This window comes from Microtus ochrogaster, unplaced genomic scaffold, assembly GCF_000317375.1.
Source record: "Microtus ochrogaster isolate Prairie Vole_2 unplaced genomic scaffold, MicOch1.0 UNK129, whole genome shotgun sequence".
Lineage (NCBI taxonomy): Eukaryota > Metazoa > Chordata > Mammalia > Rodentia > Cricetidae > Microtus > Microtus ochrogaster.
This window is the reverse complement of record NW_004949227.1, coordinates 531846-551780: the sequence shown is the minus strand read 5'-3', so window position 1 is coordinate 551780 and position 19935 is coordinate 531846.

Sequence of the window (19935 nt, the reverse complement as noted above, 5' to 3'; positions counted from 1 at the left end):
AGACCAGCCTGGTCTACAGAGCTAGTTCCAGGACAGGCTCCAAAACCACAGAGAAACCCTGTCTTGAAAAACCAAAAAAAAAAAAAGTTTGTATTTTTTGTTTTTATACTTTTTCCTGCCTTTTTCTATTTTGTTATTTCTTCTTTTCTTTTTAGAAAAATTATTTCAATCATGACCCTAGCTCAGACATTCAAATTCTTGTGGGTTTTTCATGTGGATCTTTCCTAGGACTGGGGAATTTGGCGGGAGAAAGCGCTGCAGTGCGACTGCCTCCCTCCACCCTCCTTCCATAGCCTCTGCTCCTGAGGAACGGAAAAGAAACCAGCCCCTGTGTATTCTGGAAGAAAATCCTCCTTCTCCACCCAGTCCCAGGGAGCCAGGGCACTGAGCAGGTCTTTCCCCAGCTCAGCAGCTTTGTCTGTAGAGCTCCAGGTGGGGCCTGAGCGATTGCTGCAGCCTGGAGAAGCAAAGTCCATCTACAGAAGCCCTGGAGGCTAACTTCCTGCACCAGGGCCACAGCAGCAGAGGGCAGCCTGCCTTCCAATTTAGTCATGGTACCTCTCAGCCATCCTCCACTGGAAACTGGGGCAGAAATGTAGAGTCATGGGACCACTCAGTAACAGGAAAGAAGAGCACCAGTCATAGAAACTTCTGGAAACATAAACTCGAGCTCAACATAAGGAAGCATATCTCCAAAAAAGCTTTGTCCATACATTAACTGGCTGGAGGGGAAGGGTGCTATATATCTTGGGAGGTGTGTGTGCCGGGGAAATGTGTAGATACTTGGGGATGGGTTCCTACAATGGAGGAGGGGAAGGTAGGCAGACCTCTAAGAGCAATCCTGCCTAGAAGATGTGAATTCTATTAGGGAGATGGGATAGAGATGAGGCATCAAGAGTCCACTGTGATGGAGCTAAAAGATCCTAAGGTTTGCAGTGAGGGGGTGGTTAGAGACAGGGTGGGAAGCCTTGGACAGAACTAGGATTTATAGGAAGTCATGAGGAACACTTGGCCTTGGGTTGCAGAAGCTCCTAAAGCATGTGTCAGTGTTTGGCATATAGGTTGGAAAAGGAGAACAGTTGACAAGCACTAGCCCCACAGTTCAAGGGATGAGATGGCAGGCTGTGGAGACATATGAGAGCCTTCTACTTGTGCAGTTGGGCTCCTGGAGTAGGCATTCTTACCTCAGAGCATTGGGCTGACCCTGGGGGATATCGGGACAAGACAATGTCTTGTAGCACTCATGTTGTTTTCATTATTAGACCCAGGATCCTATGGAAACCTTAGCTGCGACCCACCCCTCCCCCAGTGGAACACTCCTAAGAAAGGAGACTGAAAAAGGTAGACTGGCTTCTTCTGCCTCTGTCAGGAAATAGTAGCAATAGGTCCTCCTGAAGCAGAGCTGCTCTACAAAGATGCTGGCATGTTAAGATAGCTCAGAAGCCTTCAAGGGACCAAGGCAACGTTCACTCCCAGACAGATCTTCTATCCCTGAAGCTTCCCAAGAAGGACCATGGAAACCAAATTCAGACTCAAAGAAACAACAAACATGGTATAGTAGCACACGCCTTTAATTTCAGCACTCGGGATTAAAGGCAGGTGGATCTCTGAATTCGAGGTCAGCCTGGTCTACAGAGTGAGTTTCCAGAACAGCCAGGGTTACAGGGGGACCCTGTCTCAAAATACAAAGAAGAAAAGAAAAGAAAGGGAAGGAAGAAAAGACAAAAAGAAAAAAAAACAGTAAGTAGAGTCCTGAGAGTGTGGGCATGCCCACACATGTGCTTGTCTCAGGGGAAGAAATGAGGTCGCAGCAATGAGGTCAGGTTGAGGATAGCCCAAGTTGGGACTCCAATGGGGTCCCAGACCAGTCCTGAGGCCAGCAAGAGTCTCTAGGGTGGGCCCAGCATTTCTTCAGGTGCGAACAGTCTGTGAGGTGGCATGCATACCCGGAGAGTGCACCTAGTCCCCATGAACTGGTAGTCGGAATAGCCACGAGGAGTGGGGAACAAGGACTGTGTGTCCTTCTTCCCCAGGCCTAACAGTTTAGGGCAGGGACTGAGCCCCCGTGAACTGTTGCACTCAAGTACACAACTCCAAGCAGCCCCCTTTGCTGTGCCTGTGAATGCTAAAACAGGGGATAAGGTGCACAGCTGCACATGCATAGTGCTTAGCCAAGGCCGGTAGGAAACAGCAGCAGCGGCAGCATCACCCCCTCCACAGGGAGGCTCTCGGGTCTAGACTTCTTGGCAAGGCCAACAGGGCTGAGTCACATGTGTCTGGAGCTAGAGACGCAGGCGCCAGGACTGGAACACAAGCGTGCCCACTCAGAGGGCCGCTGGGGAGGGGATGCTCGACTTTGAATTTTCACAAGTCTATCTTTTCCCCCAACCAAGCTTCAGCTTCTGTCTAGCCTCTGTACTGTGCCTGAGGCCCACCTGATGGGGTGAAAGCTTTCATAGAGAGTCAAGTGGAGCCCATATTTTTGGCAAGAATCAACTGGAATTTCAGACTGAGAAGGAAGATGGGAAAGTGGTCCCAAAGTCCCCCTTGTTGTATGGTGCCCTCTACAGGCCCCCTTCCATTGGCACCCTCCCCAGGGACACCCACACCCCAGCCAAAGAAGGCCTCGGGCCCTCTTCTCTGCCCATCAGTCAGTGCCTTGCTGCCTCCATTCTCTCTCCAACAAAGGTTCTGTTTCCTCCCTTCCCATTTCCCATTCTCATCTCTGTCAGGCAAGGCAGCGCAGACCATGACATGAGTGTACATATGAATGGTCTCTGTCTACAGTGCTCACAAAAGCATCTGCAAGAGTGTTTCTTTAATTTGGAACAGATCCTCTGAGGTTTTAATGGCATTAAAATAAGCTTAGTTTCCTCTAGGGAAGGGTCGCAGGCAGCAGGAGGAGGGCACGGAAAGTTTTACTTTTCTCTTCTGAAAGCTTTAAGGGGAAAAGGCCCCTGTATCTTTACTGGCATACAACAGTTGCCTGCATGTGACCTGAGGCCTGCCCACATGTATATATACAGACCTGGTATTCTTGTGTATTTTTGCATGCACAAGTGTGCATGAGCGTGCACACGCATACACACACACACACACACACACACACACACATCTGCAGCACCCAGATAAGATATGAAAGGCTCAAGAATGGACCTGTTCCCTGACTGGTGTGCATGAGGTCCCAAACCATTGTTCTGCCCCACACGCTGGCAGAAGTGAGGGTATATTGGAGGAGAACCCATGTACTGGGCAGATGCCAGAACTCCCTGTATAGAGTGACAGAACAACAACATTGTTCCTGACCTCCAGATACTTTTCTAGCAGAAGCTTGGATGTTTGCTAACCTGCCCTGCAATCCAGTTCCCGAGCTTAGGCAGGTGTGCAGTTGACATTCATTTCACCCAAGGCAAGCTATGATCAACTTCTCCCCTAGACAATTCAGTCCCTCACACCTGTTTCCACATCTGTCTTTGTGGCCCCAGTGAGTCTGTGTTGCACCTGACTGCCAAAGGCTAAATCTACAAATTGAATTGTGTGATTCTTTTTGCTGAGAAGTTCCTGGTGGCTCTGTTTTCTTTGAGGGCACAAGTAAGGTTTTCTGGTCACCTTTGACACCTTTCTCAAGCAGACCTTCCTGTCCTTTCCCAGTCTCAGCCCCTCACTCAACCTAGTTCGGTATCCTTGTTGTTTCTAAATTTGAGTCAGACTCCCCCAGCTCAAGCCCTTTGCACTGGCCAGCCTTCCTTTTTGAAGGGCTCTTTACCAGAGACCTATTTGCATGGATATCTCAGCAAAAGTTGCTTTCTCAAGGACTTTGTTTCTGAAGGATTCCCTGTGCCTATACTTGCAGTGGCCCGGGAATGTTTGGTGAGAAAAGAATCTTTTTTCCCCACCGTCCCCTGATGAGAGAAGAGTCCTAAGGTTGTACAGCGTTGAGAGACAAAGGCTCTGCATGTGGGAAGGGAAAATAAAGTTGGCAAGAGACCCTTGGAATTCTGGAATTGTGCAGCTAGAAGCCATGGTGTTTATATAGAGCAGATTCTTCTCCCTACCTCCAATCCATTTCTACAGCTTTCTAAGAAGTGCTTGTCTGTCCTGTTGAGGTAAAGAGGCAGAAGCACCAAGCAGGAAGAATTGATCCTGAGATCTCAGGGCCAGGCAGGCCATAGAAGACCATTGAGTCTGAAGCTCTTTACAGCAAGCCCCAGGCCTCATCCTGGTTCCTGGAAAAATCCCAGTGCCCCTCCCGCCCTCCTCTCCAGACACAGGCTTAGAATCAGTGCTGGCCTGGGGCCCTGGCTGTCTCAATCTGAGTAGAGTCTGAGTCTGCAAATGAGTTCTTGGGGAAAGGGGAGGACAAAAACCAAAACTTGATGAGAACTGGTGTTTCAGCTGAGCCCCTCCCCACAATCTGGTTCTGCCCTGCAGGGTTCCTTCAAGGTTCCAGAGATGCAGGGGCACTCTGGTGACAGAATAGATGGCAGAAGTACCATTCCCCAAGTGCCCACCTGGATTTGTCACCACATTTCCAAACCAAGAGAGGGGCAGCCAGGCCAGAGCTCCTTCGAAGCTGAGAAACTGGGAGCACCTCAGACCTTGGGCTTCCTGCCTAGGTGGGGAAGAGGGAGTGTCCCTCCCTCTTCCAGGCTGGCTGTGCCAGAGAAACCTGGGAGCAGGCTTCTCCCCACCCCCATCCCAGCTAATGGGAACCAGATGGCAGGATGTTTAGTCAGAGCCTGGGGAAATGGTTAGGGGGCCAGGATTCCAGAATTCATCTCAGCTGGGGGGGGGAGGGGCAGAGCTAGGGGCATCTCCAGGGACCCCGATTCTAGGCCCACCTCTATGATGCCTAGATCAGGAGGTTCTCAGACTTGAGCTGGTATTCTGGCCTTTCTCTCTAAAATGGTGGTGGAGGAGGGGTATTGCCTTTCTCTGACTTTCCAGACTAAGGGAGGACTGCACACTTCCGGCCCTCGGGCATGTGGGGTCCCCTCCTTCATCCTCAGCAACAACCTCCCAGACAGAAGACTGGGCCCAAGCTGTTCTCAGTCACCCACAGGGTGCAAAGACAAACACTGGTCTCATCCCTGGCTCCTAAGACAGCCCTGGTCTCTGATTTGTGTGTGGCATTGTCACAATTTTCAGGTCATAAACCAGAACCCTACATGGAATGAGTGGGGAAAGGACTGTGAACAGACTTGTGTGGTTCAGAGTGGGGGCTCCTCCAGCAGAGTGACTTCCGGGTCCCTCTCTCACTAACCATAGTGCAGCTGCTTCACTAGACTCAAGTAGGGAAATGAGGACCCTCAACTCCTGCCCCTGCCCCTCTTCCAGGGCCTCCCACACTGCCCATAGCCCAGGACGGAGACTCAAACATGCAGCCTGTAGCCTTCTTGGCCACTACTTCCCTTTCTCCCCTCCATCCACAATTAACTCATTTTTTCAGATCACTTCCAAACATAAGTCAACACTGGACAGAACTGTAGGAAAAGCTTCCTCAACGCTGGCCCCAAACAGCTGAGCCCTGTGGCAAGCTGTGCTGCTCGCCAGCCCCAGCCGCCTGCCCCCTCAGCCCCCAGAGCTGGGTTTGGAGCTGGGGCTGTGGAGACGCCCAGTGGCTGCTGTCCAGGCCAACTGTTGGAGAAGAGATTGCTGACATCCCCCGAGGCATGTTGAAGGGACCCATGTAGACACCTCCTTTGTCTATACCAAGTAGCACCTTCCTTCAGGCCCAACCTCCTTTCTGCCTGGTATCATCCCTAACAACCCACAGGGGCCCCTCCATTCTACCTGGTATTGGGGATGCACAGAAGCATATGTGGCCTGGGACTCTTAACCAAGAAGTCTGCCAGTCTTGTAAGATGGATGCACCCAGGCAGTGCCTACTGCACACACACTCTGATGGGTGATACAGGGTACATGTTGCCCCCATTTCACAGAGGAGAAAGTAGAGGCTTGGAAGAAAAGTAAGTGAGACGAGCAACAGGAGCCAGCCCTATCCGCAGATAGATGAGGGTCCCTGCTGTTTGTGGAATGGAGGGAGGGCATGAACAGGTTCTGTGGACACCAGAGTTTTCACTGCCCCATACAGCCCTGGCACCTGCCCCATCTGCTAGGGACCCAGGAGGTCCCTGCCCCTCTCTTTTCCCTGCCATGAAGGTGGGACCTGGCAGCCTGTGGTGGGTATCCTCAAAGGCCCACAGTGTATGGAAACAGATGCTCTATTCATGGGGGAACTGGGACCAGGCCAGTAGAGAGTCAATATGGGCCTTAAGAGAAAGCATAAGCTCTTGGCTCCAGGGAAGAATTCCCATCTTTCTCCTCAGGTAGGAGCAGTGGACATTGTGGGGAGTTGAGAACAAGGGACACATTGGTTTGGTAGAAGCGAAGTCTTGAGAAGGGAAGGAGAGAGAGTAGGGAGGGGTGGTTCCTAGAAACAAAACCAGAGCCAAGAGCTTAGGCGGGATGGTCACAGACCTTTTGCCATCACTGTGTATGTCCATGTATCCCATCCAGTTGTGGCCACCATTCCACCTCTCCCAGCTTTTCATACCCTCTGTGGGGCCAACCCACAGGGGCCATGAAGGATATGCTGCCCCCTATCCTGGCTCTTTGGGTGGGGTGCTGCTCTGAAGAGGCCCTGGCCAGGTAGGGGCTGAATGAGAGAGAGCCTGTGGCCCTTCTAGCCCCAGAAGCTTTGCCTCTCTCCCAGCCATCACCCAGCTGGTCCAAGTCCTTCAACGGAGAATAGCCATCACTGGCAGGAAGAAGTGGCATCTTGCTCTGCCACTGGAGTGCCCTTAGGTTAGTGTAGGGAGAAAGTCAGTCACTGCACTGGAGGCTGCCCACCTGAGACATCCGGATAAAATCTGAGGCAGCCCATGACCCTCAAAGCATCCTTTCTGGAAGGTAATGAGTTTTGAAGACCTTGGAATGCTTCGTGCCCACTGCCAAGGATGGGGCAAAAGGGGGAAGGGCTAGAAGAATGGATAGGGTTTGCTGGTAGGGAGTTCATCTAGCTGCCCCAGAGCTTACTGTGACAAGAAAAATCTTACGAGGCTGGAATTGTGGGAGGTGAGGGGGTTAGCAAGCAGATCTGGGTTCAAAGGGCCCCAAGACAAGGACTATGAGTGAGAGCTGGTTAGTGCTGTGCTTGGTAGCCCTGTCCTACACCTGGGGAGGCAGGAGGAGGATGGTGAGTGGGTCTCAGCCCTCATCCTAGCTGTTCCTTCAACACAAAGCAGGGAGAGCCCTCTGGGCTTCTGGGCTACTAGGATATGGGAGTCCCCAGGAATTATCACCCTTTCTTTAAGGTGGCTGACACCCCCTTAAGATAGCTCTTCTGGTATGCAAGCAGAACACTATACATAATAAATAAATAAATCCTTTTTTTTTAAAAAGATGGCCTTTGAGCTTAATTACCCCACAATAAGCCCTGTCCCAGCAACCTCCAGGTGACAGGAACAACTGTCTCCACACACTTGGGAGGGGAAGAGGAGGACCCTGAGGCAATGCTCTTACCCTTTGTTCTTGGGTGGCACTGGAGATGATGGACTGAGACAAGATTTGATCTGTGATCTAACTAGGCTGACCTCTTCAACCGAAGTAAAGCAAGGCTCCCATTGTGAGCTGAGAGTCAGCCTGCATCTTGTCCCAGTCGATTTGGAGAGCCTCTAGTGGAAGTACTGCTTCATTTCTAAGAGGCAGGTGGGCTAGGCAGCCAGTGACATAGGATGGCACTCTGCTTGCTCCCTGGTTCTTCTCTGGAAAAGTGGAAGGCCTGGAGAGAAAGGGGGTTGTAACTACTCTGCCATGAATAGCCCATGGTGGGTGAGGGCTAGGCCTGTAAGCCACTCCAGCCTATGTTGGCACCTTTTTAAGAGCTGGGCAATCCAAACAGGCATGAAGATGAGCAGTTGGACTAGTGACAGAGCTGGGCTTAACCCACTCTCAAGGAGCAAATTCAGCAAGCCCCCATCTGTAAGTTGCCTGCCAGGCCAGTCCTGACCCTGAGAAATAAGTCACCCACAGTGGTCTCTGAGTAAACACAGTCTGAGCAATGGAATGGGTACCCAACAGGCTCAACCCAAGGCAATAGCTGTCCTAGGGACTAGGACAGAGCCCATAGTGGGGAAGCTGAAGCCCTTACAGGCCAGCAGAGGTCCAGGAGCCAAAGAGGGGGCAGTGATCATAGAAGAGTGCCAGGGAAGAAAGATGGGGTGTCAGAAAACCAGAAGGAATCTGAAACCCAAAAGGAACAATGGTAAGGATTAGCCAGGGTTGATGGCCCCCATGTGGTGTTTGCTGGGTATGATAACTCATGAGTGTCCAAACTGACCATGGCTTTGTCAAGTCAAGCATGCATGGTAGGAGAGGAACCCTCCGAGGATATGAGCCCCTAACTGGACCCAGTCACTGGCAGTTGGGTTCTTGTTGTTTGTGACTAAGCAGGCTGCCTCTTTATTCTTATAGGGACCTCCTGCCAATCTGGGCCAGGAGCCTGGTGCCAGCAGAAAGACCAGAGAAGAGACCAAGATAGTGGCCAGGACACCTCAGAAGCCACAGGCTATGTACAGAAGAGGCCAGGAAGTAGGCAAGGGCCTGGGCCTAGAACAACAGACTTAGGCATCACAAAGCAGGCTATGCCCTCCCTGCCAGCCTCATGCTTTCTGGTCCAAATGGTTATTGCCTGACACAATGTCAAAATGAAACATGCCCCGACCCTGGGAGACCCTGACCTGACCACATTCTTCCTGGCAGATGGTTAACCCCTCTCTGCTAGCACATACCCCACAGCAGGGATGAGGAGGGTACAGACCTACATTCTTGTCCTGGCTACCCTTCAAAACAGCTCTCAGTCACTGTGGCTGCCTTTCTGAAACTCTTGCTGTGGATCTTGGTGAGCAGTAATGCAATGCCCTACTCTGAAACAATCAGAAGAACTGGCTACTTCAAAGAAATGGGGGGGGGCAAAATTTAAGAGTATCAAAGGACAAGAGATGGTGCATGGGAAATAGTTGCTCCATGTGGACCCAGAATAAAACTGCCAAGATTCCAGCCTGCATGTTCCTGAGACTGTCCAACCTAGAGTGGTTAGATCTGAGCAAGAACAAACTGGACACCTGAGGTTTACGTGCCCATGCGTCCAAGGGGCACTGCAGCCTTTGCCTCCTTTCTGGGCGACCTGGGCCTGGATCTGGGAATGAGGACTACAAGTGGCCCAAAAGTTCCATTGCTTTGCATTGATCTACAATATCCAGCTGCTAAAGGTCAAGTCCAGAGAAGACACTGCAGGAAGCTCTCCAGCACCGATGAGTCGCATGATTTAGACCTACTGGGGGAAGTCCCCCGAGCCCTTTACAGAAGATATCCTCAATGGGTCTAGGTTCAACAACAGCTAGGAAGCCACAGTGAGGCCAGAGGGGTGTTGCTTGACTAGGATGGGCCTAGAATCATGCCCAGGAAGGTTTATGCCCTGATCAGCAGCAGATACACCCCCATCTTGTCTCCTCTCCCCTCTTCCCAGAATCAGAAGCAGCTGAAGCCAACTTAACCTGAATGGAAATTCGCTGTCCACATTGCCAGGCTTTCCCCTCTTCCTTTTGGAGTTCAAATGCAATGATCACTTCCTGCAGGGTCTACAGCACAGAAGCTTCTAGAGTGCAGACAAGGGGAATTGTACCAGGGCAGCTGGAGGAAGCAGCAAAGAGGCACAAGCAAGGGAGCATTAGAGTTAGTTCACCAAGCCTCTCTGGCTTCCTCAAAGGGCTCAGCCATCTGCTGATGCTGGGAATGCAAAGGAATGAGTTGCATGATAGGAACATCTCCCCACAGGTTTTGTCGACTTAACACAAGCTAGAGTTATCTGGGAAAGGGGAGCCTCGATTAAACTGACTCCATCAGATTGGTCTGTGGGGATGTCTGTTACGTATTTTCTTGATTAAAGATTGATGTGAGAGGGCTCAGCCTACTGCAGATAGTACTGCCCCCAGATGGGTAGTCCAGAATTGTTTAATAAAGCAGACCGAGCAAACCATGAGGAGAAAGCCAGTAAAGAGCATTCTTCCATGACTTCTCCTTCAGTTCCTACCTTGCCTTTCCTTTGTGATTGACTGTAAACTGTAAGCTAAAATAAACCCTTTCCTCTCCAAGTTACTTTTGGTCTTGATAAGTTTTTTTTATTGCAGCAATAGAACACAAACTGAAATAGTTGGCATTCTCTCCCTTTTTATTCAGTTTAAGACTCCAGCAACATAGGGTGGTGCCACTCACATTCAGAGCAGGTCACCAGTTAATTTTCTATGGAATTCCTCTCTCTGTCTCTGTCTCTGTCTCTCTGTCTCTCTATCTCTGTCTCTCTGTCTCTGTCTCTCTCTCTCTGTCACACACGCACACACAACGCACACCACAGGTGTATCTCCCTAATGTCCTAGGTGCTTAGTAATCAAAATCAAGCTGGCAATAAAAATTAACCATCACCTTGAGTAAAGACCATGCCTTCTTGGATCACACCATTTCCTGAAATGTCTACCACCATTTATTTGGTGGTGCTTTCTGGAGATATGAGTTGGAGACTCAGGGGAGCCATGGCCTAGCTAGCCAGTTGGTGCTCCCAGAAACCTTGGCACAGATGGAGCAGTGTGCTTTCCTCGTGACCCCTGGTTCTAAGAGCTGGGCACTAACTTCCTTAAAAAGATGATAAAGAGTATGCTGAATTGTAGCTATACCTGAGTGTGCTGGGATCCAATAGCAACTAGCTGCAGGAGGACTTCCTGGCACCCCAGGCATGGATCAATTCCATGAGTGTCTACCCTGTGGGGACATTTCCCTGAAAGGCATACAGAAACCAGAAAAGAAGGAAAGGCCTCTGAAACCCAGGAAAGTATAGAGGCCACTGTGAATCAGGAAACCCCAGGACCATAGGCCTGCTCTCAAATGGGTCTTCAGGTCACCTCCTTCCATGCTCACAATCCAGAGAAGCCTGGGCCCTGTCACCACCTGCTCCTCTAAGTTTGTGCCAACTTCCAAGGCCTTCCCCCAACACTCCTCAACCTCCCAGTCCTCCTCCCTCGGCTATGTCCATGCCTGTCCTGACAGCACCCAGGAAGCCCGTGTGGAGCTGTGGTGACAGATGGAGCTGGCCCAGAGCTGGTTTTAGCTGAGGCAATAGGGACAAACAGGGACATGAAAGGGAGAAGCAGGACAGAGAGCCGTGGTGTCCTAGAGCTGCCATCACAAAGCTCCACAGCTGGGTGTTCTAACACGACAGAAACATGGAATGCAGGTATGAGGGAGCAAGCTCCCTCAGAAGGCTCTAGAACAAGATCCTTTCCTCTGATTTGGACAGCTGGTTAGGGTGTTGGCATGAACAGACCTTTCACTAGGGCAATGACCAGTGGTCACAGGGTTAAGGGGACAGGAGAGAGTGGGAAAGCCTAAGGGAAGTTAGGAAATGACTGTCAAGAAGCTAATGAAGGTCTGTTGCTCACCAAGACAGGACAGGCTGGAGTGGAGACAGAAAGCAAGAGCCCACAGACAGTCCCACCCACCATTCCCAGGACCAGAACCTCCCGCCCTGTGTCTTCTTGTTCCAGGAAAAAGTTACCAGGACGTTTGGGTTTAATTATTCTTTTTTCCTCTCCCCTTCTTGCCAAGGGGGCAAAAGAAGCAGACGGCAGCCTGGGAGGGGCCACTCAGCTGCTTTCCACTCCCCCTCCCCCGTCTGCCTGCCGACAACTTGGGGCCTGGGCAGGGGGCTGGCGTCTAGTCAAACACAGGCTCAGCCCCTGTTTCTCCTTGCCTGTGGCACTGTGCAGCTTTCTCTGCTGATGGAAGGCATGGGGGCTGCAGCCTGCAAGGATAGGCGGCGGAGGAGGTGCCCCAATGGCTTGCCACACTTGGAGGTCACTGGAAAGAAGCCACTTTTCCTGTCTTCACCCATCCTGACCATTACCCCACTCTGTTCTTTCAGACTTTGAGCAGAGCAAGGGCCTCGGAGGTCCACCATGGAGTAACATGGGCTCATAGTGGCCCAGAGGAGAGTGGTGAGCTGAACTTTACCCTCAGCCTAGCCTCCTTAAATCCCTCTGCCCTGGCAGATACCCAGTACTCATGCTCCATTCTTTTTTTTTTTTAAAGATTTTATTTATTACATATACAATACAGTGTTCTGCCTCCATGTATGCCTGCACACCAGAAGAGGGCACCAGATCTCATTTTAGATGGTTGTGAGCCACCATATGGTTGCTGGGAATTGAACTCAGGACCTCTGGAAGAACAGTCAGTGTCCTTAACCTCTGAGCCATCTCTCCAGCCCCTCATGCTCCATTCTCACTCTTGCTTTGCCATCTGATTTCTGCATGGTAGAAGCTAAGCCCCATTAGATCTTTGTACCACTGTGACAGTCTTATAGGTCACACACACACACACACACACACACACACACACACACACTTCTTCACATGATTGATAAAGGTCTTTTCATTTAGCATATGACCTGGTGGAGTTCAAGGGACTGGGAGAGCACTGGTTCGCATTAACTGTAATAAATGCACCTCATCCAAGCCTCTAGCAGCCCCCACCTCCATCTCAAATTTAAGTTGCATGCACTTGCTCTCTTTTCCATGAAGTCCCTGGCTACATCCTAGATGCTGCTTCAACAGCAAGGGGCTCCGAGACCTGGTTGCCACAGCTCCTCTGTAAGCCTCCCCATGTTCCTGTCCTCATCAGAGTCCTGAATCCTTGCAATTGGCCCTACTTGTTCCAGGAACCACCTATAGCTGAGCCTCTATTAAGTTTCCTATGCAGGGCTAAGACCTACAGTGACATTTGGTTGCTGGTGCAGGTTGATAGAGAAGACCTAACACTTGTCTTTTGCCCTAAAGCAACCAGGAGCTGGTGACTGCTGCATATTAGTACCGTTGAGGCCCCTTATCCATTCCATATCCCATGATCCATATCCTTGTCCATGCATACCAATCCCAAAGTCAGCCTGCCCAATCCCCAGGGCTGTACCCACAGTTTGGAGATGAGAAACTAAGATGCAAGCAGGCAAAACAATTTGCCCAAAGTTATACGTCTCACTTCCTAAAGGACCAAGTTATAACTTAAGTAGTCTGATATCAGAAAATAGGGTGGTCACATTCACTTAGCAGGTACTGGGGACTAAGCCTTGATCTGTGCAAAGCCAGGCCTGCATCAGATGTCCAGGCCTGAGGATCTAGAAGTGACTATCCCCTGATCCAAGTTATTGACTGACTACCTGAACAAGACCAGGCTGCAGGGCCAGGGTAGTGATGGCTCAGACCGGCTGAGTCTTGAAGACAGGGCTGGCCAGTTATACTAGGTTGAGGATCTCGCTCTGAGGAGCCCCAATGAGGCCATGAAACCCTTCCTTGCCTTGCTTGTACTAAAGGAGCCACGGGGAAAGTGGCTGAGATTGCTGCATCAGCTTCTACAGCTTACAAGACCAGAGCACTATGTGACAGGCAGGTGGAATGCAGCAGGAGAAAGCCCATCCCTGCTTTGGAGGATATAAGCAGAAGAAGAACACAAAAATACCTACTCCAGAGCCTTAACACTGCCACCAGTTCCAGCTGGGCCCTGGGCCTGAGAATACAGTCTTGCTTTGGTCTCATTTTGCAGCAATTCCCTCCTACCCCCCCCATCCTCAGCAGAAAAAGGACAAGCAGACTGGGGGTGGGGTGGCTATGAAGCTGGTGGAATGTTTGCTTTGGACTCATCCATGCATTCCTTCTCCTCTGGGGTCTGGGCCCACAGATATGGCACTTCCTGTTTGGGCTGGGTCAGAGGTCAGCAGCCCTGGAGGCACTGGACCGGCTTTCCCAACTCCTCCTCTCCAGCCTAGCCACCCCAAGCCCTGCCCATCCTGCCCTGGCCTCATAGTCCATCCAGCCCCACCCTCTTCACAGTTGAGTTCAGACATAAATAGCACAGAATGTGTGGGATAAGTAGCCCCAACATACCATCCTCCCAATGCTTAGCCCTGCTGAGCTAATGAGTCAAGGAGGCCTACTGTATGTCAGGGCAGCAACTTCCAGGCCTTGATCTAGACCCTTCGGGTGGGAATCCCTTACATAGGTGGAGAAGATCAAGGGACAGTCACTCCTCAAGGATAGCTCCTGAGTTTAGTTTGTCTATTAGGCTGCTATGGACTGGCAGAGCCTGGGGCAGAGAGCATAACTGCTGTGATGTTCCCAACACAATGCAGAGAAATTAAATTTAGAAATTCTATGAGATGATTTTTTGACTCACCTCCTGATAGAGGTTGAAATTAGACTATGATCAACATAACCTCCATTAGTCCTAAGAGCAATCTAGAATTGGGCTGGTACCAAGTTGAGACAACGGGAACATGACTTTATGGTCCCAGATCATCACCAATTAAGGATACCTAGCAAACAAGACACAGTTGAGGCAAGGATGATTAAATTCCCCAACAACTATGGGATCTTGGAGCTAGAGGATCCCAGCAGTTGGAGACCAGGGCCTCCAGTTCTGTGTTAATCTTAGAGGGGCAAGCCAGCAACCAGAATCGGGGCTGGTAATACAAGGAACATCCCACCAAAGAACCGCAGGTGGGGCTGAGCTTCCCAGCATCCTCTATTCCTTGATGCTATGCTTACTTTGCCTACTTTTCCTTAGGTAGTCGATTGGCAGGCACCAGCAGTATAGGCAGTCCAACTGGAACCTCAGGGTGCTGAGTCTCTGAGAGAATACAATAGTAGCAACCCAGTTGGTGGTGATGGCAAAGAAGGGGTCCTAGGGCCATGTGGCAAAAAGGAGACATTCATCAGTCTCCATATTAAGATGGGGCCCTGAGGTAACAGAGCAGGACTGAAGGCAATGGCAGTAAGGACCAGAAGGGTGCTCCTATGACTGTTAAGTTTAAGTGGAAAATGAGAATGGGGAACAATGTATTTGTTGGGGCTGGCCTGTGCCTCCTACAGACCTTAACAGGACCTTGCAACTCTACTCCCTTTCTCCTATTCCCATACAATCAGCTTTCTAGATTCTACAACCCACCAGCCTCCCTACCTGATCTGCCCACATTCTGTTACACCAATCCTCCCTCTTGCTTTACATCCAAGGTCCGGATAGGCTTTGCTTAACCTGTTGCGCTTGATAGGAAAGCTACCCCCTAGCTCTTACTCCCTCAGCAGCTGCCAGCATCTCGGAGAGCCTGGACTCTGCAGTCCTCAGGCTATGCACTGCCTTCTGTCAGGCACCTGTAGAGGTTCTGAAAGACAGGGCCTGGCCTGCCCTTCCCCAAACCTACTAGAGTGACTGGAGCCTTCTGTTTCCACAGGCCACAGGCAGAGCCAGACAGCACTCCTAAGATCTAGCCTTATTTAAAGAAAGAGCACAGGTCCCTGCTGCCTCATGGCCTCCTCCTAGCTCCTCAGCTTTGAAGACCATCCACATAGTGCACAGTACAGTCCTGGTCCACTTTCTCTCTTCTGGCCATGCTCCAGACTGTGCCTCTAAAGATAGCTAGATACACACAGGCTGGGTCTTCAAGGAGCCCCCTTCAATCCCTGAAATTACAGCCCTGGTGACCCAGAGGGGAGAGATGCTGTGTGATTATGTCCTCAGGGGAAGGTCAAAAAAAGCTCCTGACATAGAGAGTGCCAACTTTTACCAGCCACGCCTTGGCCATCAGCACTGGGAAGCTTCCAGACTCGACTCACTAGCACTACCTCAGTTATCTTTTGGGCATGTGGACAGAAGCTGGGTCCCTAATTGCTCTAGCTCCTATACTCAGAGCCCCCTCCCCCCACTTACCGAGCATCTATTTCATATATCTTGAGATTCCAGGTCATCACTCAGTACTCACTCTAGTGGTAGCAGGGGCTGCCCTCTAGAGTCTGTGGGTCTCATACTCTGGCTCTGTTCAGTCATTGACGGTGTGGGCATCAACCATGGTATAACCAGAGGGCTGAGAGGGAGGACTTATCAAAGCATTCTGGGAAAGATGCTTGCTAAAGAAGTGGCCCTGGTGTGCAAGTAACATGTCTCTAGCTGGGGCTTTGTACTGGAGGCTGAGGCCCCCTGCTCAGGACTGGTTTCGTGGGAGTCCACAGGAGCACTGCAGAGGGTGCTAAAAGGCAGCCTGGGATACTGCCTTCTCCTTGGTAAGCCTTCCCTGCCCCCTTAGGCTGATATGCTCTTGTCCCAGCATCTCTTTAATTCTTCAGGCATGACCTTGCTCACAGTCCAGCAGTATTCAAATTCCATGTGGAGAGGGCCACTATCTGTTCAATTTATGAACTGTGGATTACCGTGAGTTCCCAGGTAACCCTTGGGTCTCTTCAGCTTATCCAGAAGCCAGGAATTGGACTGTCACTTAATACAAATGGAAGAAGCATTGTCCAGTCACTCTCCAGGTTGACTGGACACACTAGGGAAATAGAAGGATAAGACTCAAAGGGAAGACTGGCAGAAGAACCTCCAAACCCAAAGACTCATGAGTCAAGCAACTGGGTTAGCAGGAGCTCTGGTGGGTAGGAGTCCCTGGGAAGTTTTCTCAGAAGCTGCCACCTCTGCAAGAGGCACCTGCCAGGCTCCCAAGCCCTGGCCCCCAAGGATTCTCACCAAAAGTCGGTATTTTATATTCAGAGAACTAATATGTTTGCAGCTATCCTCTAGTTTCCCTGTCTGTCTCTCCCAGCACAGTGCCCCTCTTTAGCAAGAACAGCTACAAACCAGCTATAGGGGGTCAGGTTGCAGCCGATGCCAGATCCATTTCCACACATGCCAGGCTGAGAGTCTCCTGCCTAGGAAAAGGGGCCTCTAGTTTTCTTAGCTCCCTTCCTCCCTGCCCCTTCTACAAGACATAGACCCTTCTACATGTTCCATGTACTACCGTCCTATTAGCTCTTGCCATGGGGTCTTCCCTAGGCAGACTAGGGGAGTAGTTGCCTAATGATGGATGGAGGGCTGGCTACTCAGAACAGAAAGCCAGCAATGTCTCCTAGCCAAGTGCCCAAGAGTGCAGGTGCCTGTGGCAATGGCAGCTGTTCACAGCAGTGCAGCTTCTCCCAGAAGCAGTGCTGGGTGCTCTAGGATGTGCTTCTCATCTATCTAAAGGGCTAGCTAGGCTCCTCCTGGCATTCTCGGCTCTGTACAGCAAGAGAAAGGACTTCCTAGGCTGTGAGGCAGGCCAGGGAAGACTAGGGTAGCTCCCCAAGGTAGCCTAACCTTCTCCAGACCTCTGGGGAAGCATACAAGCTAGAGTTGAAGGGGTATACACAGAAGCTAGCCCCTCTCTAGGATAGCCTGGATCACACACATATGTGTTGACAATGATGAGCTCTGTCTCCCAAGCCCTGCATAAGGCTGCCACTGGTTCCTGAGGAGCTGAGACAGCTGCGTGATTGCCTCTTCAGGAGTCCTGGGGCCTCAGGAAATGCCTGTTCTTCCTTCCTGTCTCCCTCCTCGCCACTACCCTCCCCCTGCCTTTCCAGTCTCCTCCCAGGCATGGGAGGCCAGAGGGCAAGAGATTGCTGCTGCTGTTGCTGCTCTTTTCTGCTGGCCAGCAAGGACGTTCTGTTCCCAGCCTTGCTACAGCCAGCCAGGGTCCAGGTTGTTTCCTCAGAGAGCTGAGGCATAAGGAGAGGGAAGTAAAAGAGGGAGAGGGGAAGGCTCAAAGACTGAGAGGTGCTGCCTGGACGGTCTGGGAGTTGCCCCCAAATTAGAGGGCCAGGCCGAGTGACTCAATGGGCCCTGGGCTGGACATGCAGTTATAGCTTATTGCAGACTGCAAACCACAGACACAAGGACCTTCCAGGCACAAAAACTGTATTTACGGAAGTTTTGCCCTGACCTACCCCCCAACTTTGAGAAAGAACCTCAAAGTGCACAGTGCACCTCTCTCCTTTCCCCCCATCCAGGAAGACAGACTGGCAGGTTTACTGCTCAGCCTCCCACCTAAGCCTAGGGCACATTTCCTAGGCTGTTACCTACACCCTCTGCAAGGCCAAGGCTCTCTCTGCCTGTCCTAGTCTACTCACTGTTGGTGACTCCTCCAGAAAGTCTTCCTGAGCCTCTCCTTGATGCTAGGTGTTATAGCCCTGTCGAGGCCAGAAACAAGAACACATACCTACCTCCTTGTGGAACTCAGCTATGTCCTAGGAAACCCCTAGTGTGGTGGTTCTCAACCTGTGGGTTGGGACCCCTTTGGGGAGTTGAGTGACCCTTTCATAGAGGTCACCTAAGACCACCAGAAAACATTACAATTCATAACAGTAGAAAATTCCAGTTATGAAGCAGAAACAAAAATGATTTGGGGTCCCCACAATATAAGGAAGTGTATTAAAGGATCGCAGCATTAGGGAGGTTGGGGAGCACTGCTCTAGGTCACGGCAGATCCATGTTGTGATTACTATCTGCAGGGCACTTGTCCCCACTGGTGCTCTTGGAGGCCTGGATAACAACTCCTAGAATAGTATAGACTCAGGTCAAGTGGTACCATATCCAACAAGGAATTTGCAGGGGGGTGCCTGGAGCAGTGAATAGATATTCTGTGAGGTTTCACCCTTAAAATAAAAACCTTGACTAGGCATGGCAGCATATGTCTCTAACTTCAGCACTCAGCAGGTGGAAGCAGAAGGTCATTCTGGACTACGCAGTGAATTTGAGTTCAGCACGGACTACCGGACACTACCTCTAAAGTCAAAACAAACCTGGCAGTGGTGGTGCACGCCTTTAATCCTAGCACTTGGGAGACAGAGATAGGTGGATCTCTGTGAGTTCAAGACCAGGACATGCTCCAAAACTACACAGAGGAACCCTACCATGAAAATCCAAAAAAATCAAAACAAAATTAAAAAAAGGAAGATTGGTTGAGATATAATTATTGAGTGTAGTAATGGCCCATTCTTGTAATCTTAGCACTCAGGAAGCAGATACAGGAGGATCACCACAAGTTCAAGGTTACTTACTTTAAAAGAGATAAAAGACGTCTAGAGCACTAAGCATACAGTTTAAATGAACAACTCAGCAGCTTCCGCTCAGTATGTTTAGAGCACTCTTATCGTTTCAGTCTGAAGACTCAGAACTGCTGAGATGATTCAGTGAATCTAATAATCTTAGTTTGGTCTCTGGGACCACATGGTGTAGGCTGATAAACAATCCTCAGTGCTTGTTCTCTGATTTCTACTCAAATGTCATGATATGCACACCTATCCACCCACACACAAAATAAATCAAATGTAGTAATTGTTTAAGACCAAAAGACCTGTGTACTTGGCTGTCACTCCTCTATTCCTCCCATTCCCACCCATTTGCTGTTTCTCTGTCTCTATTGAGGAGCCTATTCTGGAGAGGCCAGATATATTGTGGCCTTTTGCCACTGGCTGCACTCACCAAGCAGAATGTTCCATATGTGCCTTGGACCTGCTTTAACCTTTGCCACCTCTCTGCCCCGGTCTCTGTGACATGTTTAGCCTGGATGGTAGGTCTCAGAGTCCAAATCCACTGGAGAGAGAGCCAAAGTTATCACGAAGTGGCTGTGGATAAAGAATCTGAGGTTCCATGACATTCTGTGGCTTCCAGAATGTTACTCTGCCAATGGCCATGTATGTTTGAGTATGGCTAGAACAATCGCAAAGCCAGGGGCTGGGAATAGTTCAATGGGAGACCATTTGCTGGGTATATACAAGACCCTGCTCCCATCACGAGTATTGAAAAGACAAAAAGAAAAAGAGAAAAAAGAAAAATCTGAAAGATATGAACCAAATGCGACTTGGTAAAGCACTCTATAATCCTAGCATTCATAAGACAAAGACAGGAGGGTCAGGAGTTCAAGACCAGTTTCACTTACATAGTCAGTTGAAGGCCAAATAGGGCTACATGAGATTCTCTCTCTCTCTCTCTCTCTCTCTCTCTCTCTCTCTCTCTCTCTCTCTCTCT